This window comes from Apium graveolens, chromosome 1 (genome assembly GCF_009905375.1).
Source record: "Apium graveolens cultivar Ventura chromosome 1, ASM990537v1, whole genome shotgun sequence".
NCBI classification, from domain to species: domain Eukaryota; kingdom Viridiplantae; phylum Streptophyta; class Magnoliopsida; order Apiales; family Apiaceae; genus Apium; species Apium graveolens.
Genome location: NC_133647.1, coordinates 112509380 through 112530805, shown reverse-complemented (window position 1 = coordinate 112530805; position 21426 = coordinate 112509380).

The following is a 21426-nucleotide window of genomic DNA, read 5'->3' as shown; positions in this document are numbered from 1 at the left end:
CCAAGAATCTGTCAGTGAATAGTTACCGTACAATAAACTCCTTCTACCCTACAATGTCCCGATTAAATACAAGGCATGGATCTCGTGTCAATCCTATCTAATTCAATCACTTGCTTACCATCTATTATGCGTAGTTCTATGCAAATTAGAAACTCCTTTCTAATTTCATTCACTCTGGCCAGAGATTCCTGAACTAGCATAAGTGGATCAGCCTTGAACATTCGCTTCCTTCACTGGAAGGGGTAGATCCTTTGTTGATCATACACTATCTTCGTGTACAAATTCCTATACCCAGAAGAGCCCTAATAATTGTCCCTGGAGACTAAGAACTAAACCAAAGCATAGTTCAGTGTACACAAGATGACTATGATGACCTCAAGTCTAAGGATACTTGTACAACTATCACTAGGTGAACAACTGCTGACACGTGAGTGAACTCCATCAGTTGTTCAGCTGTACGAGTCATATTCAGTGAACTTATTCTATAATAATCACCTACATACTAGCTATAGTGTCACCACACAAATGTCTATGAGAACAGACATCCTTCATAATGAAGCAAGCATAGTATGTACCGATCTTTGCGGATTATTAATTACCAGTTAGTAATCCTATGACCAGGAACTATTTAAGTTTAGAGTTATCATCTTTTTAGGTCTCACTATTATGATCTCATCATAATCCATAAAAAGCTTTACTCTAAACTATGGTATATCTTATTTAAACACTTAAATAGATAAAGCCCATAACAAAAACAAAACAAGTCTTTATTAATATCAATGAAATCAAAACAGATTACATAAAAGTTATTCCTAAATCCTAATACCTGATTGGACTTAGGACATATTCCTTTCAAGATCATGGAATCAAACAGGAGTTTTCTGCACCTGGAACTCCACAGCAAAATGGAGTTGTAGAAAGAAAGAACAGAACTCTCATTGAAGCTGCACGAACAATGCTTGATGAAGCAAAGCTACCAACCTATTTTTGGGCCAAAGTTGTGCAGACTGCTTGTTTTACACAAAATGCTACAATTATAAACAAGCATGGAAAAACACCATATGAAATGGTGAAGAAGAAGAAGCCAAATCTGAAATACTTTCATGTATTTGGTTGCAAGTGTTTTGTTCTTAAGACTCATCCTGAGCAGTTGTCAAAATTTGATCTAAAAGCTGATGAAGGAATTTTTGTTGGATATCCACTTTCCACAAAAGCCTTCAGAGTCTACAATTTAAGAACAAGGGTTGTCATGGAATCTATCAATATCTCTTTTGATGATAAGAAGATTACTGGACTTGAAGATTTCGATGATCATGATCAGCTGAGATTTGAGAATGAAGATTTAAATTCTGATCCTGAAAATTCGGATCCTGTAAGTTCTGATGGATTAAGTTCTGATGTCATTGAAACTGTAGTAACAACTCCAAAGGAAAATGCACCTGTCTAGGGGGAGCAAGCTGAAGATCCTACCATATCTCAAGACTCTCGAGAAGCATCAGAACCTGTCACTAGCTCTTCAAGTTCTGATGGGCCAAATTCTAATAATTCTGGAAGCTCTGATTCTTCAACTCCTGAAAAATCAAATTCAAATTCTGAAGTCTCAGAGAGCATGACTATAGGGGGAGCATCAGAAAATGCTGATGAAGACAGCATGGATCATGGGGGAGGATCCAGTTCTAGATATCAACTTCCATCTGCAAGGAAGTGGACTAAAGCACATACACTTGATTTAATCATTGGAGATCCGGAAGCAGGTGTTAGAACTAGAACTGCAACTTCTAATGAATGTCTCTATCATTCTTTTCTATCTCAGACTGAACCAAAGAAAGTGGAAGAAGCTCTTCAAGATGCTGATTGGGTGCAAGCAATGTAGGAAGAGTTAAATGAATTTGAAAGAAATAAAGTTTGGACCTTAGTACCAAGACCAAGGAATAGATCAGTTGTAGGTACAAAATGGGTGTTCAGAAACAAAACTGACAGTGATGGCATAATTACAAGGAATAAAGCAAGATTGGTTGCTAAGGGCTACTCTCAATAGGAGGGTATTGATTATGATGAAACATTTGCACCAGTTGCTAGATTAGAAGCCATAAGGATCTTTTTGGCTAATGTTGCTCACAAGAAATTTAAAGTCTTTCAAATGGATGTGAAAAGTGCTTTTCTCAATGGAGAATTGGAAGAAGAGGTATATGTTGAACAACCTCCAGGCTTTGTAGATCTCAAATTTTCCAATCATGTCTACAGGCTTGACAAAGCACTTTATGGCCTTAAGCAAGCTTCAAGGGCATAGTATGAGACTTTAGCTCAATTTCTTCTGGAAAGTGGATTTCACAGAGGCATAATTGATAAGACTTTATTCTACCTCAACCATGGAAAGGACTTACTTTTGGTACAGATATATGTTGATGATATCATATTTGGTTCTACAAATGCCAAGCTCTGTGAAAGATTTGTAAAGCTAATATAGTCAATATATCAAATGAGTATGACGGGAGAACTTAGCTATTTTCTGGGCCTTCAAGTCAAGCAAACTGAAGAAGGCACTTTTATCTGTCAATCCAAGTACACCAGAAATCTACTAAAGAAGTTTGGAATGCAAGATTGTTCAACTACATCCACTCCCATGGCCACTTCAACCAAGTTAGATAAGGATACTGGTAAATCAGTAGATATTACTAACTACAGAGGTATGATTGGCTCTTTACTCTATCTAACTGCTAGTAGACCTGATATCATGTATGCTACCTGTCTTTGTGCAAGATTTCAGGCTGATCCAAGAGAACCTCACTTAATAGCTGTGAAAATAATTTTCAAGTACCTTAAGGATACAGCTGATCTAGGATTGTGGTATCCTAGGGAATCAGATTTTAAGCTAATTGGTTACTCAGATACAGATTTTGCAGGATGCAAAATTGACAGGAAAAACACTAGTGGAAGCTACAAATTTCTTGGAGGTAGATTAGTTTCTTGGTTTAGCAAGAAACAAAAGTCAATTTCCACATCAACTGCAGAAGCAAAATATATTGCTGCAGGAAGCTGTTGTGCACAGACTCTTTGGATGAAGAATCAGTTACTGGATTATGGGTTAGAATTTTCTAATATCCCTATTTACTGTGATAATCAAAGTGCTATTGCTATGACAGGTAATCCAGTTTAATACTCAATGACAAAGCACATCAGCATAAGGTACCATTTCATAAGGGAACATGTAGATGAAGGTACAGTGAAATTGCATTTTGTTCCAACAGATCAATAGCTAGCAGATATCTTCACAAAACCACTATGTGAAGCTACTTTTACAAGACTGGTAAATGAACTTGGAATGGTTTCAGGTTCTTTCTCTAAATCTTCTTAGTTTTTGTTCTCATGCATCAGACTTTATGATCAGTGTTTACAGATTGTATTATTTCTATGTAATCTGTGCTTAATTTGAAATTCATCAAATGTTGATTGTTATCTAATGTGGATTTATATACTCTAATAAGTGTTTTGAATGTTCTGTGACTATTCAATCCAATGAGGATAACTGTGCTAGTTGCTGACTTAGTAGTCTTTAACATACTAGAAATCCCATGTTTGAATTAGTTATTTATGTGGAAACTCATTAACACAAGCAGATTCTGATATTGAGCTTAGTCAAGTTTACTTTGTGTATCTTATTACTAAGTCACAAACTAGATTCTTGTTTCTTATCTGTCAAATTCTGATGTCAGTAAATCTTAAGAATGAACTAAGTGCTGATGAGCCTCACTTATCAAAAGAAAAGAAAAGAAAAGAAATGAAAAGAATAAAAGTCAGGTACTCCTTTGAGATCTAGAGTAAAAATGTGGAAGGGAAGACCCTAGTGCATTGCTGGTATTAAGTAATATGCATTAGAATAGCAAAAATTTTCTTGGTGACTTTTCACACTCTATGATTACTGGAGAAATACTCTGATAACAGCATAAATTCTGATAAGAAGTCGTGACTCACTTACACTGAGAAGCCACTGTAAAAAGGAATTTCAAAAGATGCATAAATTGAGCACAAACAGTTGAGGTGGACTCATGCATAAATTTGTTCTATAGTAGACATCATGACTGATAATAGATTTTAAGCATTTTTCTGAGTTATGCCTTATTTCTAAGATATACTGAAGTTTATCAGACTTTAATCTTTATCTGATGCCTTGCTGAATGCACACACTTTCACTCCATATGAATGATGAAAATTACTGTGGTGATTAAGTTGTTTTTGACAAACAGTTAAGTGTCAGTTGCGTAATTTTTAGGACAAGTTCTGATGGAAGTTCTGATGATTAAATTCTGAAGAAAACAAGTCAGTATTTGTATGACGAATCACAGAAAAAGATATTCACTTGTTGAGTACAGAAGCCATATTCTGATGACTGCTAAAATCTGGTATAAGTTAAGTTCTGATATTAAATCCTGATGGAATCTTTGATGCTTACGTGGCATTTTTCTTTATGTGACTTATTTGTGATAAAATCTAAAATAGTCATATTTCAATCAGAATCGTTTGGGTGAAATAAAACAGTCATAATCATTATGGGTTAGTGGTTAACGTGTATGTCTTGAAAACCTACATGTGCACAGTAATTGTTAATTATTTCCCGTGCCCATTAACTCTGGCTTTAGATCTTTTAATGACTGTTATTATTATACACATCAGTCTAGGGAGTCGAAGGATCATTATTTTTACTTGTAATTGTTAAAAACTCCTCGCGTCCCTTGGTATTCCATTGCCTATTTAAATGACTGATCATTCATCAGTAAAATCACATCTTTTCATTTCTCTCAAACAATGGCACATTTTAGTTGGTTTTACTGCTATGGTACAGAAACTGTGACCATTTTTTGAAATGGAATTCCGACTCTATATCCTATCAACAGCATTCCATTCGACATCTGGATTCAACTTCCAGGCAACATTAAAAATGATCTGATGTCTTTTCAAAGAGAAGTTCATCTTCGTATTCTTAAACAGCAGGAGCAAATCATTCATCTTGCTGTTCTCTTTGTTGAAAGTAGGAAGGAGAATTAATTGTCATCCATTCTTTTCTCTTCACCGTCAGCTTTGTCAGTCTTCTTAGACTAGGACTAAGGTTGTTGATGTTAAGAATCTTAGAATAGAACTATCTTGTAATTTTTGCATGTAATTGATAAATTTCATGAAATGTACTCATCATATATATAAATGAAATTTCCTTTAATTACAAGATTTGTTCTTTGTTTCTCAAATTATGTGGCTGTGCATGCTTTAATTGAAATTTGTTAATCTTTACTTCATCGATTTTTAACTTTATCCTGTGATGAATATTTTGATTTAATATTGGTCAATAATAAATTTTGATTTGAGGACACAATTGAAGCACGGGTTCATGCATCTGAACCTGTGATATATGAAGCTGAGAATGTTACTTCTCAGAAAGTAAAAGCAGCTCAAAGTTCTGATACTTTGAAAAGGAAATCTATACATTCTGATGTTGTTGAAGCAACTCCTTCATTGGCAAGGAGATTGAAGAAAATAAAGGAAAGGAGGTATTTGGCTAAGGCTATATCAAAAGATACTGAAGAAGCTGAGAAAAGGGATCAGGAATCTCTGATCTCACAGGAACCGATTATCATTGAAGCCCTTCCAGCTCAAGCTAAATAAACTGTCTTCAACACAGTTGTTACTCCTCATGTCTCTCCAATTAAAGCTACAAATGATGCTAAAGAACAGACTAATAATTCTGAAATAGATATTCATAATTTGAATATACCTGAAGTTCTTTATCTGAAAGCTCTATCTACATCAAAGACACCAGCTCTAGAGATAAATTCTGCTGATCAGAATTTAGATAATGTTATTCTTGAATCTCCAGTTGCTTCACACACTGTTGAGCTATCAGAACATAATGAGTCTTCCTCAAGTTCTGATGACACTGTTTCTGCTGAGACTCCAGTACCTATTCTGGGCAAGGAAGAATTGGTGAAGAAATTTGTTAAAAAGGAAGCACCTATTCCTTGGGAGGATACTAACAGAGGTGTTGAGTGGACAAGAAGTGGAATTAATCTGATTTTATTCCATGTTCTAAAATTTTGACAGAGCATATTACAAAAGCTGATGAGTTGCTTACAAATGCTGATTTCAAGACACAACTCAAGATCACAGCTCTGTCTACAAAACATCTTCAAGGTCTACATACTGCTACTCATGAAAAGGTTGATACACTCAGAGAACAAGCTGATAAGCTAGATCAAGTGCTCAAGCTTGACAAGAACAGGTATATCAGACCTATTTCTGAGAAAGTTGCAGCCATTGAGAAAACTCAAGAGAAGTAACATGCCCAAATTGTTGAGGTTCTGGTTAATCAAGCTTCTTAGAAAGCTCAATTGGATGAAATCCAATCTTCGGTTGAACTTATTCTTTCTCTCTTACTTCCTTATGATGCCAAAAAGGGGGTAAAGGTAGTTAAGTCCAAATGCTCACCTACTCAAGAACTGAAGAAAAAGGATGATGAAAGTGATGACCAGGGAAACTCTGAAAAGAGCAAAGTTCAAAGAAAAGTTCAAGGAAAATCTTATATTCATAACAAGTCAAGTTCTGATGCTGTGAATGCTCAAATACTGAAGTCAAGTGGTGATAAGCAAAGTCTGATGTCAAGTTCTGATATTCTGATTCAGTCAGGATCTGAAGACTCTCAGAGGTTTTTGCAAACTCTGAAGTTAAAGGGGAAGTAGACTATTGTTTATTACAAAGATCCTAATATCCAGACACTTGATGAGGAGATAGCAAGAAGATTATTTTTGAAATACAATCCAGGAATGGATTTAGAAACTCTCAAGGAGGAAGAAGCTAGATTTGCTGCTGAAAAGACAAATCCTAAGTCTAAAGCTTCTGATGCAGAGAAACCTCCAAGGCCTAAGGAGAAAGGCATTGTGATCAAGGAGAAATCAATCACTGAGGCATCTAAAGACAAAACAAGATCACAAATTGAGATTGATTCTAAATCAAAAGGAAAAGAAAAGGTTGGTGAACCTTTAAAGAAAAAGAAAAATTCTTCCATTCCAGTCTATCAAACTACATTGCATGATGGTGATTTGATAGAAGATGAAACTGTTCAAATTCTGAAAAGAAGAAAGATAAGTGAAGATTCTAAAACAACCTCTGACACTGCTCAAGTTGTTATTCAGAATAAAGGACAGCAAGCTACAGAAGAAACAGCAAATTCTGATCAAGTTGATTTAGATAAAATGACAATTGTTGATAAGAAGAAGCTGTTATGGAAGAAAGTTACTCCAGTTGAACCAAAATCCAATCTCATGATTAATCAACTTGCTACATTTGGGTTGAAATCCAAGCAACCTAGAGATAGAGCTGGATTAGGTTCTGACAAAGAGAAGATTCAAACAGGAGTAGAGGTTACTCTAAAAGATCCTTTCATATTGACAGATAAGCCATATGAACAAAACAAACAAAGACACCTTGACAAGGTGTTGTCTGCTCAAGTTGTGATAGATGCTCATGATAAGGAGAATCTAAAAGAGAAATTGATCTTATTTCTCAATGATGGAAGGACTTATAGATTAGCTGATTCTGATGTATTGAAGAAGTCTGTCAGAGAGCTTCAACATATTCATTATCTTCTGGAAGTAAAATCTGATGTTACAAGAAGATGGTCAAAATATATTTTGAAGGCTATAAGAGATCTATTCAGAATCTCTGGTACAAAGACTTCTCATTACAGTCCAATGATTACTGAAGGTGATGGAAGAAAAATTCCTATGCTGAAGAATTCTGCTAAGGTGGAAGTTATTCTGAAAGGATGATGCTTATGTTATAATGAAAACTCTTCACATCCTAAGGTTATCAGACTTGGTGATGGACTTGAAAGAACATCCATTCAAGCTCTCAGAACTGCCATTTATCAAATTGGTGATAGTAAAGAAGAAGAACTGATGCAGGTCAAAGCACAGTTAGCTAAAGTTCTGAAGAAAGCTGAAGATAATCTGATAAGAGATTTTGTTAAGAATCATTATGGATTCAGATGGATTCAGTGATGCTGGTAAAGCTGGATGTTTTGTAAGTTGTAATTATTTGTTTAGTCAAACTCTTATTGCATTTGAACTTAAATGTTTTTAACATCATCAAATCTATTAACTTGTATATTCTTGCATAATTTACAAATTAGGGGAGATTGTTGAATATATTTGAGATGTCATGTCTAATATGTTTCATGTTTAGTTCTCAGATCTTAACTAATAGGAAATATCAGTTCTTACTGGAATCAGGACTTACTGAAAGTCAAAACTTAAAGATATCAGAACTTAGATTATCAGGAGATAATATCAGAAGATGGATATCAGAACTTAAGAACTGGAGGACTTACAGTTAAGGAAGAAAGCTGATTTACAGGAAAGAAGATCGAGACTAATACAAGAAGAAGATATGCAAGGAAAGAGTTCGAGGACTAGAAGAATTATAAGATATCTGGTTGATATATTTTAGGAGACAGAATTATATTCCATATCAACTAGAAGTTATCTTATAACTGTGTGTCTATATAAACACAGACATAGGTTTACTCTATAAGAGTTATGATCATCGAGATCATATAATTGTAACCTAGCAGCTCTCGTGATATTTGTTCATCACTGAGAGAGAATAGTTCCATTATAACAGAGTTTGTTATCGAATACATCTGTTTTCTGTTACTTGTGCTTTAAATCGACTTGATTGTATTCTACACTGTATTAAACCCCCTTCTACAGTGTTGTGTGATCTAACATTTGTCTTTGTTGCTGTTGTGTTAGGTGAACTGTTTGTTGAGCCAAGATTTGAAGAATCTGGGCTATTGCTAGGTCTATGAGTCATAGGTTTGCATTCTGGTTATTATCATCTTGGTTGTTACTGTTGTTGTTGGTTTCTTCATTCTGGGTATTGGTGCGGGTATTTCTTCTGGGAGGCATTTTCTGTAAAGAATCAAATAACTTATTTAGCTTTTAAATCAAATCCTTTACATAAAAGAAAAGTTTTATAAAACAGAAATATCTCCTTTTGAAAACAGTTGTAACAATTGAACTAAGTAAATTGCATGCTTCTTTACAGAATATAAACAGTTAAGGGAATAGGGTACATGGTATCACAGGGGTATAACTGGTACAATAAATAAAGTGAAGTAAAACAGGTGCAGTAATGTAAATTATAATGCTGGAAAAGAAAAGGTACTTATATATATAGATCAAAAGTTTTAGGTAGTACAAGCGTAAAGACGCTTCGAAAGAAAAAGCAAAAGGGTACAACAAACCTACTCACTAGTCGGCAGATCTAGTTTATAAATACAACCCAAAAGTCTACTGATACATACTACACACTACTGTATATACTAAATAACCACAACAGCATTGATCAGCATCTTCATCTCTGTGCCTCTAGCTCAGGGCAAGTCTGGTCCTCCAATCTCCTCAAGCTCCTCGAGAACCCACTTAGCCCACTCTACAAGAAAATCAGGGGTAATATCCTCATGAGTAGTCTCAGCAATTCTCATAGCAGCTGCTCTCTGAAAAACCTGGAGCCTCTCTATGAGTTGCCTCTCAGCACTCCCAACCTCCCTGGTATGCATGATATGTAATAACTCCTGAATCTGACCCTGTAGGAATCGCTGCTCCATAAGGCAAGCCTCGAACTGATGATATGGGACAGGATAGTGTTAGGAATATGTGTATTAGGTTGATGATAAGTTAAACAAAACACTTAGGTAGAAATCTAGTGTTTGTAGCCTCAACGGATAAGACCATTTGGTTATCCATTGAAGGAGTAGCTTTACTTAGAAATGAGTTTAGTATTGTAGCACATTTCATTCTCTGTATTTAAGTTGTAATTCTTAGATGTTGTGGGAAATTATCAGTCATGTTGACTACTAGTGGATATGCAAATAGGAGGGCTAATTATAAATATTTCATGCCTTGTAATTTTGTATAAGTGAAGTAGTACCAACTGATATTAAAGGCCTTCAACGGATGAGAAACAAAGCTTCAACGGATGTCTCTAAAGCTTCAACGGATAACATCCATCAATGGATGAGTGCTTCAACGGATAAAGCTTTAACTGCTAATGCATCAACGGATAAAGCTTCAACGGATAAAGCTTCAACGGATAAAGTCATCAATGGATGAAAGCTTCAACAGATGCTTAGTTCAATAGCAGTTGATAGTGACAATTCATAAGCTGACAGAGGCACATGGGTTGACAGAGACAAACTGGAATGTGGCAGCCTCTAGGAGGAATCAAGAAAATGCAGCATTTCCATTCTGGTGCAAACAAGGAAGTATTCAAAGATTCACAGCTAAACCTAAATTGCATTGGATAGAGAAATGAAGAAGAAACATGTGAAGAATCTTTTAATTGTATTTTACAGTTTTGTCTTCACTTGTAAACTTGGTGATATATAAACCAAGTAGCAGCTAGTAATTAGGTAGTGAATTTTCCAGAGCTGTTTAGAGAAATCCAGAGAGAAAATCATCTAGTTTGTACTAGGACGCAGCTGTGATTTAATTCTTTGAATCACAGATTTTCTGAAATAACACATCTCTGGTGGAACAACAAATCCACCAGAAAAGTTTTTAAATTCTTTGTGTTCTTTACATTTATGTTTGAATATATATCTGTCTGTATTAGCTTCAAGCAATTCACACACATTTGTTCATTAAAACACTTAGCCTTAGAAACTGCTCAAAACTTGAAAAAGTTTTGAGATTTACATTCAACCCCCCTTATGTAAATCTCATTGTTAGTCCACTGGGAATAACAATTGGTATCAGAGCAAGCTCTTAACATACAAAGAGTTTAAAGATCTATTCTGCTAACATCATGAGTAAGAAGGATATTGGTGTAAAGATTCCAATCCTGGAAAGAGATAACTATCATCACTGGAAAGTGAAGATGCATTCACATCTTCTCTCTCAAGATGAAAGCTACATCAACTGCATTGAAAATGGTCCTCACATCCCTCACAAGGTGGCCATAGCTGCTACTGCAACAGTTGCTGTTGGACAGTCTATCCCCAAGCCAAAAGCAGAATGGACTGTTGAAGATATCGAAGAGGTTCACAAGGACAAGAAAGCCATGAACATTCTGTTTAATGGCCTAGATCAAGATATGTTTAACAATGTCATTAACAGCCAAACTGCTAAGGAAATTTGGGATAATGTGCAACTTATCTGTGAAGGTACTGAGCAAGTTAGAGAAAACAAAATGCAGTTTCTCATTCAACAGTATGAATATTTTCATTTTGAAGAAGGAGAATCATTGAATGATACCTTCAACAGATTTCAGAAACTGTTGAATGGATTGAAGCTGTATGGCAGAGTGTACCAAGTCAAGGACTCCAATTTAAAATTTTTAAGGTCTCTACCAAAGGAATGAAAGCCTATGACTGTTTCTCTACGAAATTCTCAAGATTATAAGGACTTCACACTTGAAAGATTATATGAAATTTTGAAGACCTATGAACTTGAGATGGAGCAAGATGAGCTGTTGGAAAAGGGAAAGAGAAAAGGACGATCAGTTGCACTTGTAGCTGACAATGAGAAGATTGAAGCCAGGAATGAGGAAAAGACAATGCCAAATCTCAAAATTGGCACAAGCAAATCAGAATCAAGCAAGGGAAAGGAGCAAGTAGCTGAGGATGAAGATAATTCCAGTTAAGATGACTCTGATGATGTTGATGAACATCTGGCTTTTCTGTCCAGGAGGTTTGCAAAGATGAAATTCAGGAAAAATGCAAAATTCACTAAGTCAAACAAGAACATGGTGGACAAATCTAAGTTCAAATGTTATAACTGTGGCTTAAGTGGACACTTTGCAAATGAGTGCAGAAAACCATCCTCTGATAAGAAGAAATTTGAGCAAGTTGATTACAAAAAGAAATATTTCGATTTGCTCAAACAGAAGGAAAGAGCTTTTCTGACTCAAGATGATTGGGCAGCAGATGGAGCCAATGAAGATGATGATATGGAATATGTCAACCTAGCCCTGATGGCTAATTCTGATGAAAATGAAACTAGTTCATCAAGCAACCAGGTAATTACTACTGATCTCTCTCAGCTTTCTAAGATTGAATGCAATGAAGCTATGCATGATATGTCCAATGAATTATATCATTTGCGTGTTTCCCTTAAATCACTAGCTAAAGAAAACACCAGAATCAAAGAGAATAATTTGTTTTTAAGTGATAGGAATGTTGTGTTAGAGAATCAGGTAATTGAGCTTGAAAAGATTAAAATTAAATGCTTGACTGTTGAGAGTGAACTAGAAGAAGCTGTTAAGAAATTAGAAATTCTTTCTAGATAGTTAGAAAGTGAGCAAGAGGTAATCAAGGCCTGGAAAACATCTAGGGATGTTAGTGCTCAGATTATCAAAGTTCAGGGAATTGAATCATTATGTGAGAATGCCTGGAAGAAAAACAAAAAGGAGTTAGAATTAATTGATGGATTGTCAACGGATGTGGAATCAACGGATGATGAAAGTTATCTGTTGAAGGAAGAAAAAGAGCATCCGTTGAAGGCTCATCAATTAAAACAGGTAAGTGATTCTAAAAAGAAAAATCTCAATAAGAAGGTTGGTTCAACTTTCAAGAACTTTGTCAAAGAAGAAGCTAGCACATCCAAAGATGCCAGTAAGGTGAATATAGGACACATGACTTTAGATCAGTTGAAAAATAGGCTTAAATTGGTTGAGGATAAAAAGGAAACTAAAAGAAAATCTAATAGAAATGGGAATGTAGGGATTAACAAACACAACAATTACACACCCGATAAGTATGCTCCTGGAAAAAGCTGTGTACATTGTAAAAGTGTTAATCATCTATCTGATAACTGCAAATTTGTGAAGAATGCTCCAATGCCTTTAACTCCCTCCATGCCTAACATGTCTATGTCACCTCTGCATGCTAAACCTGTTATGTCTCATCAGAATCCTCATGCACATTTTGCAAACATGCCATATGTTAATAATCCTTATTTTACTGCATTCAGTATGCCTCAGATGCCATACAACATGCCTATGTGGAATAATATGTTTGCACAATCTATGCCTTATCAAATTCAACCAAATGTGCTAAATGATTCTGTGACTAACCCTACACCTCAACCAACTACATCTGAGACCAAGGTTGACCCAAAGTTACCTAAGTCAAAAGATGCAGGAGGAATGAAGTCTAGGAAAAAGACTAACAAGGCTGGACCCAAGGAAACTTGGGTACCAAAATCAACTTGATTAATTTTGTTGTGTGCAGGGAAAAAGAAGGAATCTATGGTACTTGGACAGTGGTTGTTCAAGACACATAACAGGAGATTTCACCTTGCTCACAGAGTTCAAGGAGAGAGCTGGCCCTAGCATAACCTTTGGAGATGACAGCAAAGGGTTCACTATGGGATATGGCTTGATTTCAAAAGAAAATTTCATCATTGATGAAGTTGCATTAGTTGATGGTCTCAAACACAATCTATTGAGCATCAGTCAACTAAGTGACAGAGGGAATACTGTTTCCTTCAATTCTGAAGCCTGTGTTGTCACAAGTAAGAAGGACAACAAAGTGGTTCTAACTGGAGTTAGAAAAGGGAATGTGTACTTAGCTGACTTCAACTCTATAGATTCAGAATCAATTACTTGTCTTCTCAGCAAAGCAAGTCCAGATGAAAGTTGGCTATGGCACAAGAAGCTGTCCCATTTGAATTTTAAGACAATGAATGATCTAGTCAAAAAGGACTTAGTTAGAGGAATCCCTCTAGTGGAATTCACAAGGGATGGACTGTGTGATGCTTGTCAGAAAGGAAAGCAAAAGAAAGCATCATTCAGTAAGAAGCTTGAATCAGCAATTGATGAACCATTACAACTGCTACACATGAATCTTTTTGGACCAGTCAATGTATTGTCAATTTCAAGGAAAAGATATTGCCTAGTGATTGTAGATGATTTCTCAAAGTTTTCATGGGCTTATTTCCTTGGATCAAAGGATGAAGCTAGTGAAATCATTATCAATCATATCAAGCAAGTCAATAATCATCCAGATTTCAAAGTAAGGAATATCAGGAGTGACAATGGAACTGAGTTCAAGAATACAACCATGAATTTGTTCTGTGAAGAAAATGGGATCATGCATGAGTTCTCAGCTCCAAGGACTCCACAACAAAATGGTGTGGTGGAAAGGAAGAACAGATCACTAATTGAAGCTGCAAGAACAATGCTTGAAGAGTCAAAACTCCCAACATACTTTTGGGCTGAGGTTGTTAAATGTGCATGTTACACTCAGAATATTTCTCTAATTAATCAGGCAAAATACATGCCTCCCTATCAATTGTTCAAGAGAAGAAAACCAACTTTAAACTTTTTGCATGTCTTTGGTTGCAAATGCTACATTATAAGGAATCAACATGATCACAAAGGGAAGTTTGATGCAAAGGCTGATGAAGGAATATTTGTTGGTTATTCTGCTGGAAAATCATATAGAGTCTACAATCTAAGAACCAATATTGTCATGGAATCTGTGCATGTTGTGTTTGATGATAAAAAGATTGATGGACTAGCAGATGAGGGACATCATGAAGGACTCAAATTTGACAACATTGAGATATATTGTGATGATAGTGAAGATGAGAATGATGGAGAAGGCACCTCGAAAAGAATTCAAAATCTGCCTTTGAATAATGCACAGAATGATGCATCCGTTGAAAGTCATAATTCAGCTTCCGTTGATAGAAGCAATGCAGCATCCGTTGAAAGACAAAGGGCATCATCCGTTGAAGTTCATAATGAAGCATCCGTTGATCACAGTCTGTCAACGGATAATCATTTCACTTCATCAATTGATAGAACTCCCAATTCCTTTCAAAGGATCAGCAACTCAAGGGGAGTTTCAACCAATCAACACTCTATCTCACATCATGACAATACCGAGGCAACCTCATCTAGAGCTAATCTACCACCTCAAAGGAAATGGACCAAGAATCACCCTTTTGAACTGATCATTGGTGATGCTACATCTAAAGTACAAACTAGAAGAGCTACTCAAGATGAATGTCTGTATAGTAGCTTTCTATCACAGGAGGAACCTAAGAGAGTGGAAGAAGCTCTATTGGATCCAGATTGGATTTTAGCAATGCAAGAGGAGCTAAACCAATTTGAAAGGAACAAAGTATGGAAGCTGGTACCCAAGCCAAAGAACAAGAGTTCTATTGACACAAAATGGGTATTCAGAAACAAGATGGATGAAAATGGCATTGTCATAAGGAATAAAGCCAGATTGGCTGCTAAAGGCTATTCTCAACAAGAGGGAATATATTTTGATGAGACATTTGCTCCAGTTGCCAGACTTGAAGCCATCAGAATCTTTCTAGCCTATGCAGCCCATGCCAGTTTCAAAGTCTATCAAATGGATGTCAAGAGTGCATTTCTGAATGGAGAATTGGAGGAAGAAGTTTATGTAAGCCAACCTCCAGGATTTGAAGATCCAAATTTTCCAGACTATGTGTATTATCTATTGAAAGCACTCTATGGACTAAAGCAAGCACCTAGAGCATGGTATGAGACTTTGTCAAAATTTCTGCTAGATAATTACTTCACAAGTGGTACTGTTGACAAAACTCTTTTCTTTAGAAATGTTAATGGCTCTACTATACTTGTTCAAATTTATGTAGATGATATTATATTTGGTTCTACAGATGATAAGCTTTGTAAAAAGTTTGCTAAGTTAATGCAAAGTAAATATGAAATGAGCATGATGGGAGAGCTAACTTATTTTCTTGGTTTACAAGTTAAACAAGTTAGTGGTGGAATTTTCATTAGTCAAACTAAATATATTTATGACCTTTTAAAGAAATTTGACTTAATGGATTGTTCATCTGCAAAAACTCTCATGGCCACTGCCACCAAGCTTGAATTAAACAAGACTGAAAAGTCTATGGATATTACAAGTTATAGAGGCATGGTTGGCTCACTTTTATATTTAACTGCTAGTAGACCTGATATAATGTTTTCTAAATGTCTCTGTGCTAGATTTCAAGCTGACCCTAAAGAGTCTCACTTAGTGGCTATTAAAAGGATTTTCAGATATATCAAAGGGACTCCAAATCTAGGAATTTGGTACCCTAGAGAGTCGGGTTTTGATCTAATTGGCTACTCGGATGCAGATTATGCAGGTTGCAAAATAGACAGGAAAAGTACAACTGGCACTTGTCAATTTCTAGGGAATAAGCTTGTATCATGGTTCAGTAAGAAGAAAAATTCTGTTTCTACATCAACAGTTGAAGCTGAATACATTGCTGCTGGTAGTTGTTGTGCACAAATACTATGGATGAGGAATCAACTATTTGACTATGGACTAACTGTTGACAAAATTCCTATATTCTGTGACAACACAAGTGCCATTGCCATTACTGAAAATCCAGTGCAGCATTCAAGAACCAAGCACATTGACATCAAGTACCACTTCATAAGGGAACATGTGATGAAAGGTACAGTGGAACTTTATTTTGTTCTAAGTGAAAAGCAGATTGCAGACATATTTACCAAGCCACTTGATGAATCAACATTCACAAGATTAGTAAGTGAGCTAGGTATGCTTAATTATTCATAAATTCATGTCCTCATTATAATTTGCATTGGAGCCTGAAATGAATTTGTTGCAAGAATAAAGTTGGCTTTAAGTAAAGATTATTCTATCAATGAATATTCCCTATCCGTTGAAAGCCAAAATTGTTCTATCAAAGGATGTTCATTATCCGTTGAAAGACAAATACATTTCTGGTAATTTTATCCTTCAATGGATAAAAACTGTGTTAATCTTCAACGGATAACTATTTACCTCATCCGTTGAAGTGTCACATCAGTTACTTTAAGTGAGTCACAGCCGTTGATTCGTTTACTTAACCGTTGATACATATATACACAGTTGTATGTATTTGTATTAAAGGCAGTTTTCAGAATTTCTACAGTTTTCTTTGTTCTCAAACGGCTGTAATTTACTTAAAAGTATCATTTAATCATTTTATTTATGTTTTAATTCGAGAAAGTATAAAAGCCCCTTGAATTCTTATTTTCACTTTACGCTTTCTCGTAAGTTTTATTCTCTTTCTCTCCCAAAACTCTCAATCTTTCTCTGCAACCTCTACTCACAACAATGGCACCAGTAGTCAAGATTATGTCTCAGTCTGGATTTGTTTATGAAAAGAATAATTTCGTAGCTTTGGTGGAAAAGAATGAAGCTCACTCAGATTATCACAAAATGATGGACTTCATCAAGAACTGCAAACTAAGCTATGCAATGCTGGAAGCCCCAACTATCTATTGTGAGGTAATTGAGGAGATTTGGACAACTGCAGAGTTCAATTCCACAGATATGACCATTGCTTTCTCTCTCAAAGGTAAGGATTACTGTATTAACTGTGATGATATACAGTCTTGCTTTAAGTTACCTGAGAATAATGCCATGACACCACACACTGATAATGATGTATCTGTTATGTTAGATTCCATAGGCTATTCCTTTGATTCTGCTAGTTTAGGGAGCATTAGAAGAAATGGCCTTAGGAAAGAATGGAGTTTTCTTGGAGATGCCTTTATCAAGGTTTTCTCTAGGAAGATTAGCAATTTTGATGCCATAACTTCATCTCTTGTTAATATGCTCTATATGCTAGTTTCTGATAGGTACTTTAATTTTAGCAACTATGTCATGCTAGAATTAGGTTCCAGGTTAGGTAACAAAGCTAATAGACCTCATAACATCTACTATGCTAGATTCTTTATGTTATTGGCTAACCATGTTGCTAAAGGTTTGGTCATAACTAATGAGAGCAATAAACTCAAATGCTGGGCACAAGAGAAAAGGGTCCTTGCAGACCTTGTGAGAATTAACCTCAACAGCCAGGTGCCATTGGTATATTTGCCAATAATGAATGCACCTCAGGTAAGTGAGGTAAATACTTCTGCAACTCATACTTCTTCCAACCCCATTGTTTCTTTGCCTACTAGTGTGGCAATGGAATCTGTGTCTTTTTCCCAACAGATTCCTACCAAAGCCACCAAAACTAAAATTCCAAAACACAAGTCAAAGAAAACCATCTCTGTTGTTTCTCAAAAGACAACAGTTGTAATAACTACCATAAACCTTGAAGGGAGTGAACAGGGTGTGAGTTGTGAGGGGAGGGGTGAACAACAAGAAACCCCCCAGGATAAGGTGGGAGAGGTGAGTGGTACCCTAGCCAGCCAAGCCACAGTTTCTCAAAAGACTGTAGTGGTTCAAAAGGATTCAAACACATCCCTAGTTGCATCCTCCCAATAGGATGCAGCTATTGAAAATAGTCCCCAACCAGGGACACAGAACAAAAGAGGGAGGGACACTGAAACCACACATTCACCTATCAAAGCCTTTTCAAGAAGAAAGAAGGCTAAAACCCTAGTTTCAACACAAGGGGCACACACTGCACAGATACATCCACCTGTATCTTTGCCTTCTCAAATTCAGCTTGATGTGGCTCCAGCAAATGTGGAGTCACAACCCCATTCTCTCATAATAGACACACATCAATCACCAAATTCTCCATCACCATCTCTGGATGTGGATATGATATTCACATCAATTCCTGATTCTCCCTCTTTAAAACTCAGGGAGGAGCCCCACTCAAATCCTAGTGATCATCATCTTTTAGATGATTTGTTGGATCATCAGCCAATTCTTTCAGACTTAGTTGAAGAATCTGTGTCACCTCACTTAAAATCAATTCACACAGATTTAACAATTATGTCACTTTCAATATCTACATCTTTTCCTTCTTCAACGGATATCTCTCATCCGTTGACAAGTGGTTGTTCTTCGACGGATAAGCTTAACAGCAGTTATCCGTTTATATCATCAGTTTCCACTTCAACGGATACTCCCTATCCGTTGATGGTCTCTACACATATAACTGAATCAATTCCAAGTGTAAAAGACATGGTTACTGTACAATCACTTCTAGGATTGAGGGAAGGGAGTGATTATTTGAGTGAGAGGCTGGGTTGCTCCCAGGCAAAAGGAGAGGTTGAGAGTCAAAATATGAATGCTATTTCTTCCAGTATGGAAAAAGTGAGTGTGGGGAGTGCCACCTTAGTAGGTGAGGGTGAGGGTGTGAGGGTGTGTGTGAGCCAGGGGGAGCCCCTGATGCAAGAATATAGAGAAAATGAGAGAAAAGCAGGTACAGAAGCTATAAGGGTGGATCCAGTCATTGCTAGTGAGTCAATGATTGTGGATGATGCTGAAAAGGGGAGACAATTTCAGCAACATTACAAAGCTGAAAATGATAACATTTCCTTGGATGCTGACACTTTTACTCATCTTGTTTCATCCTATCAACTGTTGGCTGCTCAGGGCAATGTGGAGGCAGAGCAGACTTTAAACATAATGCACACTTCAGAATCTCTTCAAAGAGATAAAACTGCTGTTAATAGGATGCCTTCTCAAGCTGGTGAGCCATCTGAAGAATTTGAAGTAAATTCTAATGATGAGGACTCTATTTCTTTGGATGGGAGCATGAACTTAGGGGGAGATGCAGGCCCAAGTTCTGTTCCAAATTTACCTGAATGGGCATGGACAAAGAAATCTACACCAGTCACAGTTTGGTGTAGCTTTGGTCAAGCAGGTTATGGCTATTCAAAAGGCCCTTCAGGAAATTTCAGATACTGGTACCAAGGTTATTCTTCAAGCTCATCTAGACTCTCTGCATCTCCTGCAGTTGCAGCATATCAGACAGAATTTGAGTGTGGATGAACTCAAAAAGGATATTGCTGATCTGAAATCCTACAATTCTGAGAAGTTGGATTCAGTCATGCCTTATGGTATAATGCAAGATTTGTTGCTGAGATTGAGGAGAGAATCTGATGCTGATAAGAGGTTGGCCAAGTTGGAAAACAGAGTTCAAGTCATTGAAGACTCTGTGGTCACCATTCTTCAAAATCAACAATCTCAGACAAGTCTACTATTGCAGCTGGCAAAAGCACAAGGCTTGACCCCTATCCTTGATGATAACAAAAAGTGGGAGAATAAAGGGGAAGGGAAAGGAGAGCCATCAACAAAAGTTCAAATATCTAAAGTGCTAGTTCCTGCCATCACCACTTCTCCAACACTTCAAATCAAAGGAAAGCTTGATGGAATTGATCTAATCCAGATAGCAGCAGCTGAGATGAAAGTCAAAGAGCAAAGGAGGAGAATTGATGAAAGGATGCAACAAATTTTTGGTTCTACAACTTCAAAATCACAATCTGTGAAGCATAGCACAAAGGTGGAGCCAATCATTATGGAGCTCAAGCCAGTAAGGAGGAATAAGGTTGGAGAGACTTCTTCCAAGAATCTGAAACCTATGGTTCTCAAGCCCAACAACAGATCCAATAAGGACTCTACAAAGAATCCTCTAAGCCTTGCTCAGTTGAAAGGAGTGGATTTTCCTCTTCCAAAGCCTGATGAAGACAAGGTTTTGGGTGGTAATATCATGAAGCACAAGGAGACCAAGGATGTGGTTGAAAGAATGAACATGACTATTATCTTTAGAGAGGGAAAGAGTATCTGTGTGATACAAGGACGTCCCAAATTCTCAATAGCCAAGAGGGAAGAAGCCAGAAGGTTGAAGGAAGAAGCTAAAAAGCTAAAGGCTGACAAAAGAGCACAAGCAAAGCTTAAAAAATAGCTAAAGTCAAGGCAAGCTAAAGAAAAGAAAGAAATTGAAGACAAGGGTGAAGATGTAGGTATGGGGGACATGCTTAGTGATGATGTGGAAGAAAGAAGTAAGGAAATAAAGGAATGGCAGAAAAGGAACAGAAAGAAGGCCAATGCAAAAAGGAAGATTATAGATGAAACTGAAGAAACCCATTCAAAATCCAAACCACTACCTTCTATTCCTGAACCCATTGTGCCTGACCCCTTCATAAACATCCATGGTGAAACAATCACTCCTAAGGAGGAACCAATTGATTGGGACACCATCAAATTGCCCACTTTCTTAACCACTTCTCCACCATCAAAGAAACAGAAAAGAAAAATCAAATCAACACCTCCTCTAACCTCAATCAAATTCATTCAGAAGCCTAAGCCTAAGCCACAAGCCTCAAAGGATGATTATGTTCACATTTATGACATAAAGGAATTTACAGACATTGAACTTTATCTGGATGAGCTGGAGGAAGTAAGGGGAATAGATGCCTATAGACAACTTCCAGAAAGACTAGTGTTCAAATATAAAGGAAGTGGGGAAAGGACTTGGCCTCTTTACAGAATTCTGAATGAAGGTTATTCTACCTTGGTTAGAGTCTACTCAGCTATAAAAAGGGATTCTGGCTTTACCAGGACTGCCAAAACTGAGATTCTCAACAAGATTTCCAGCATAAGGAAAACTTGGTGGGAGCCCAATGCCTTGC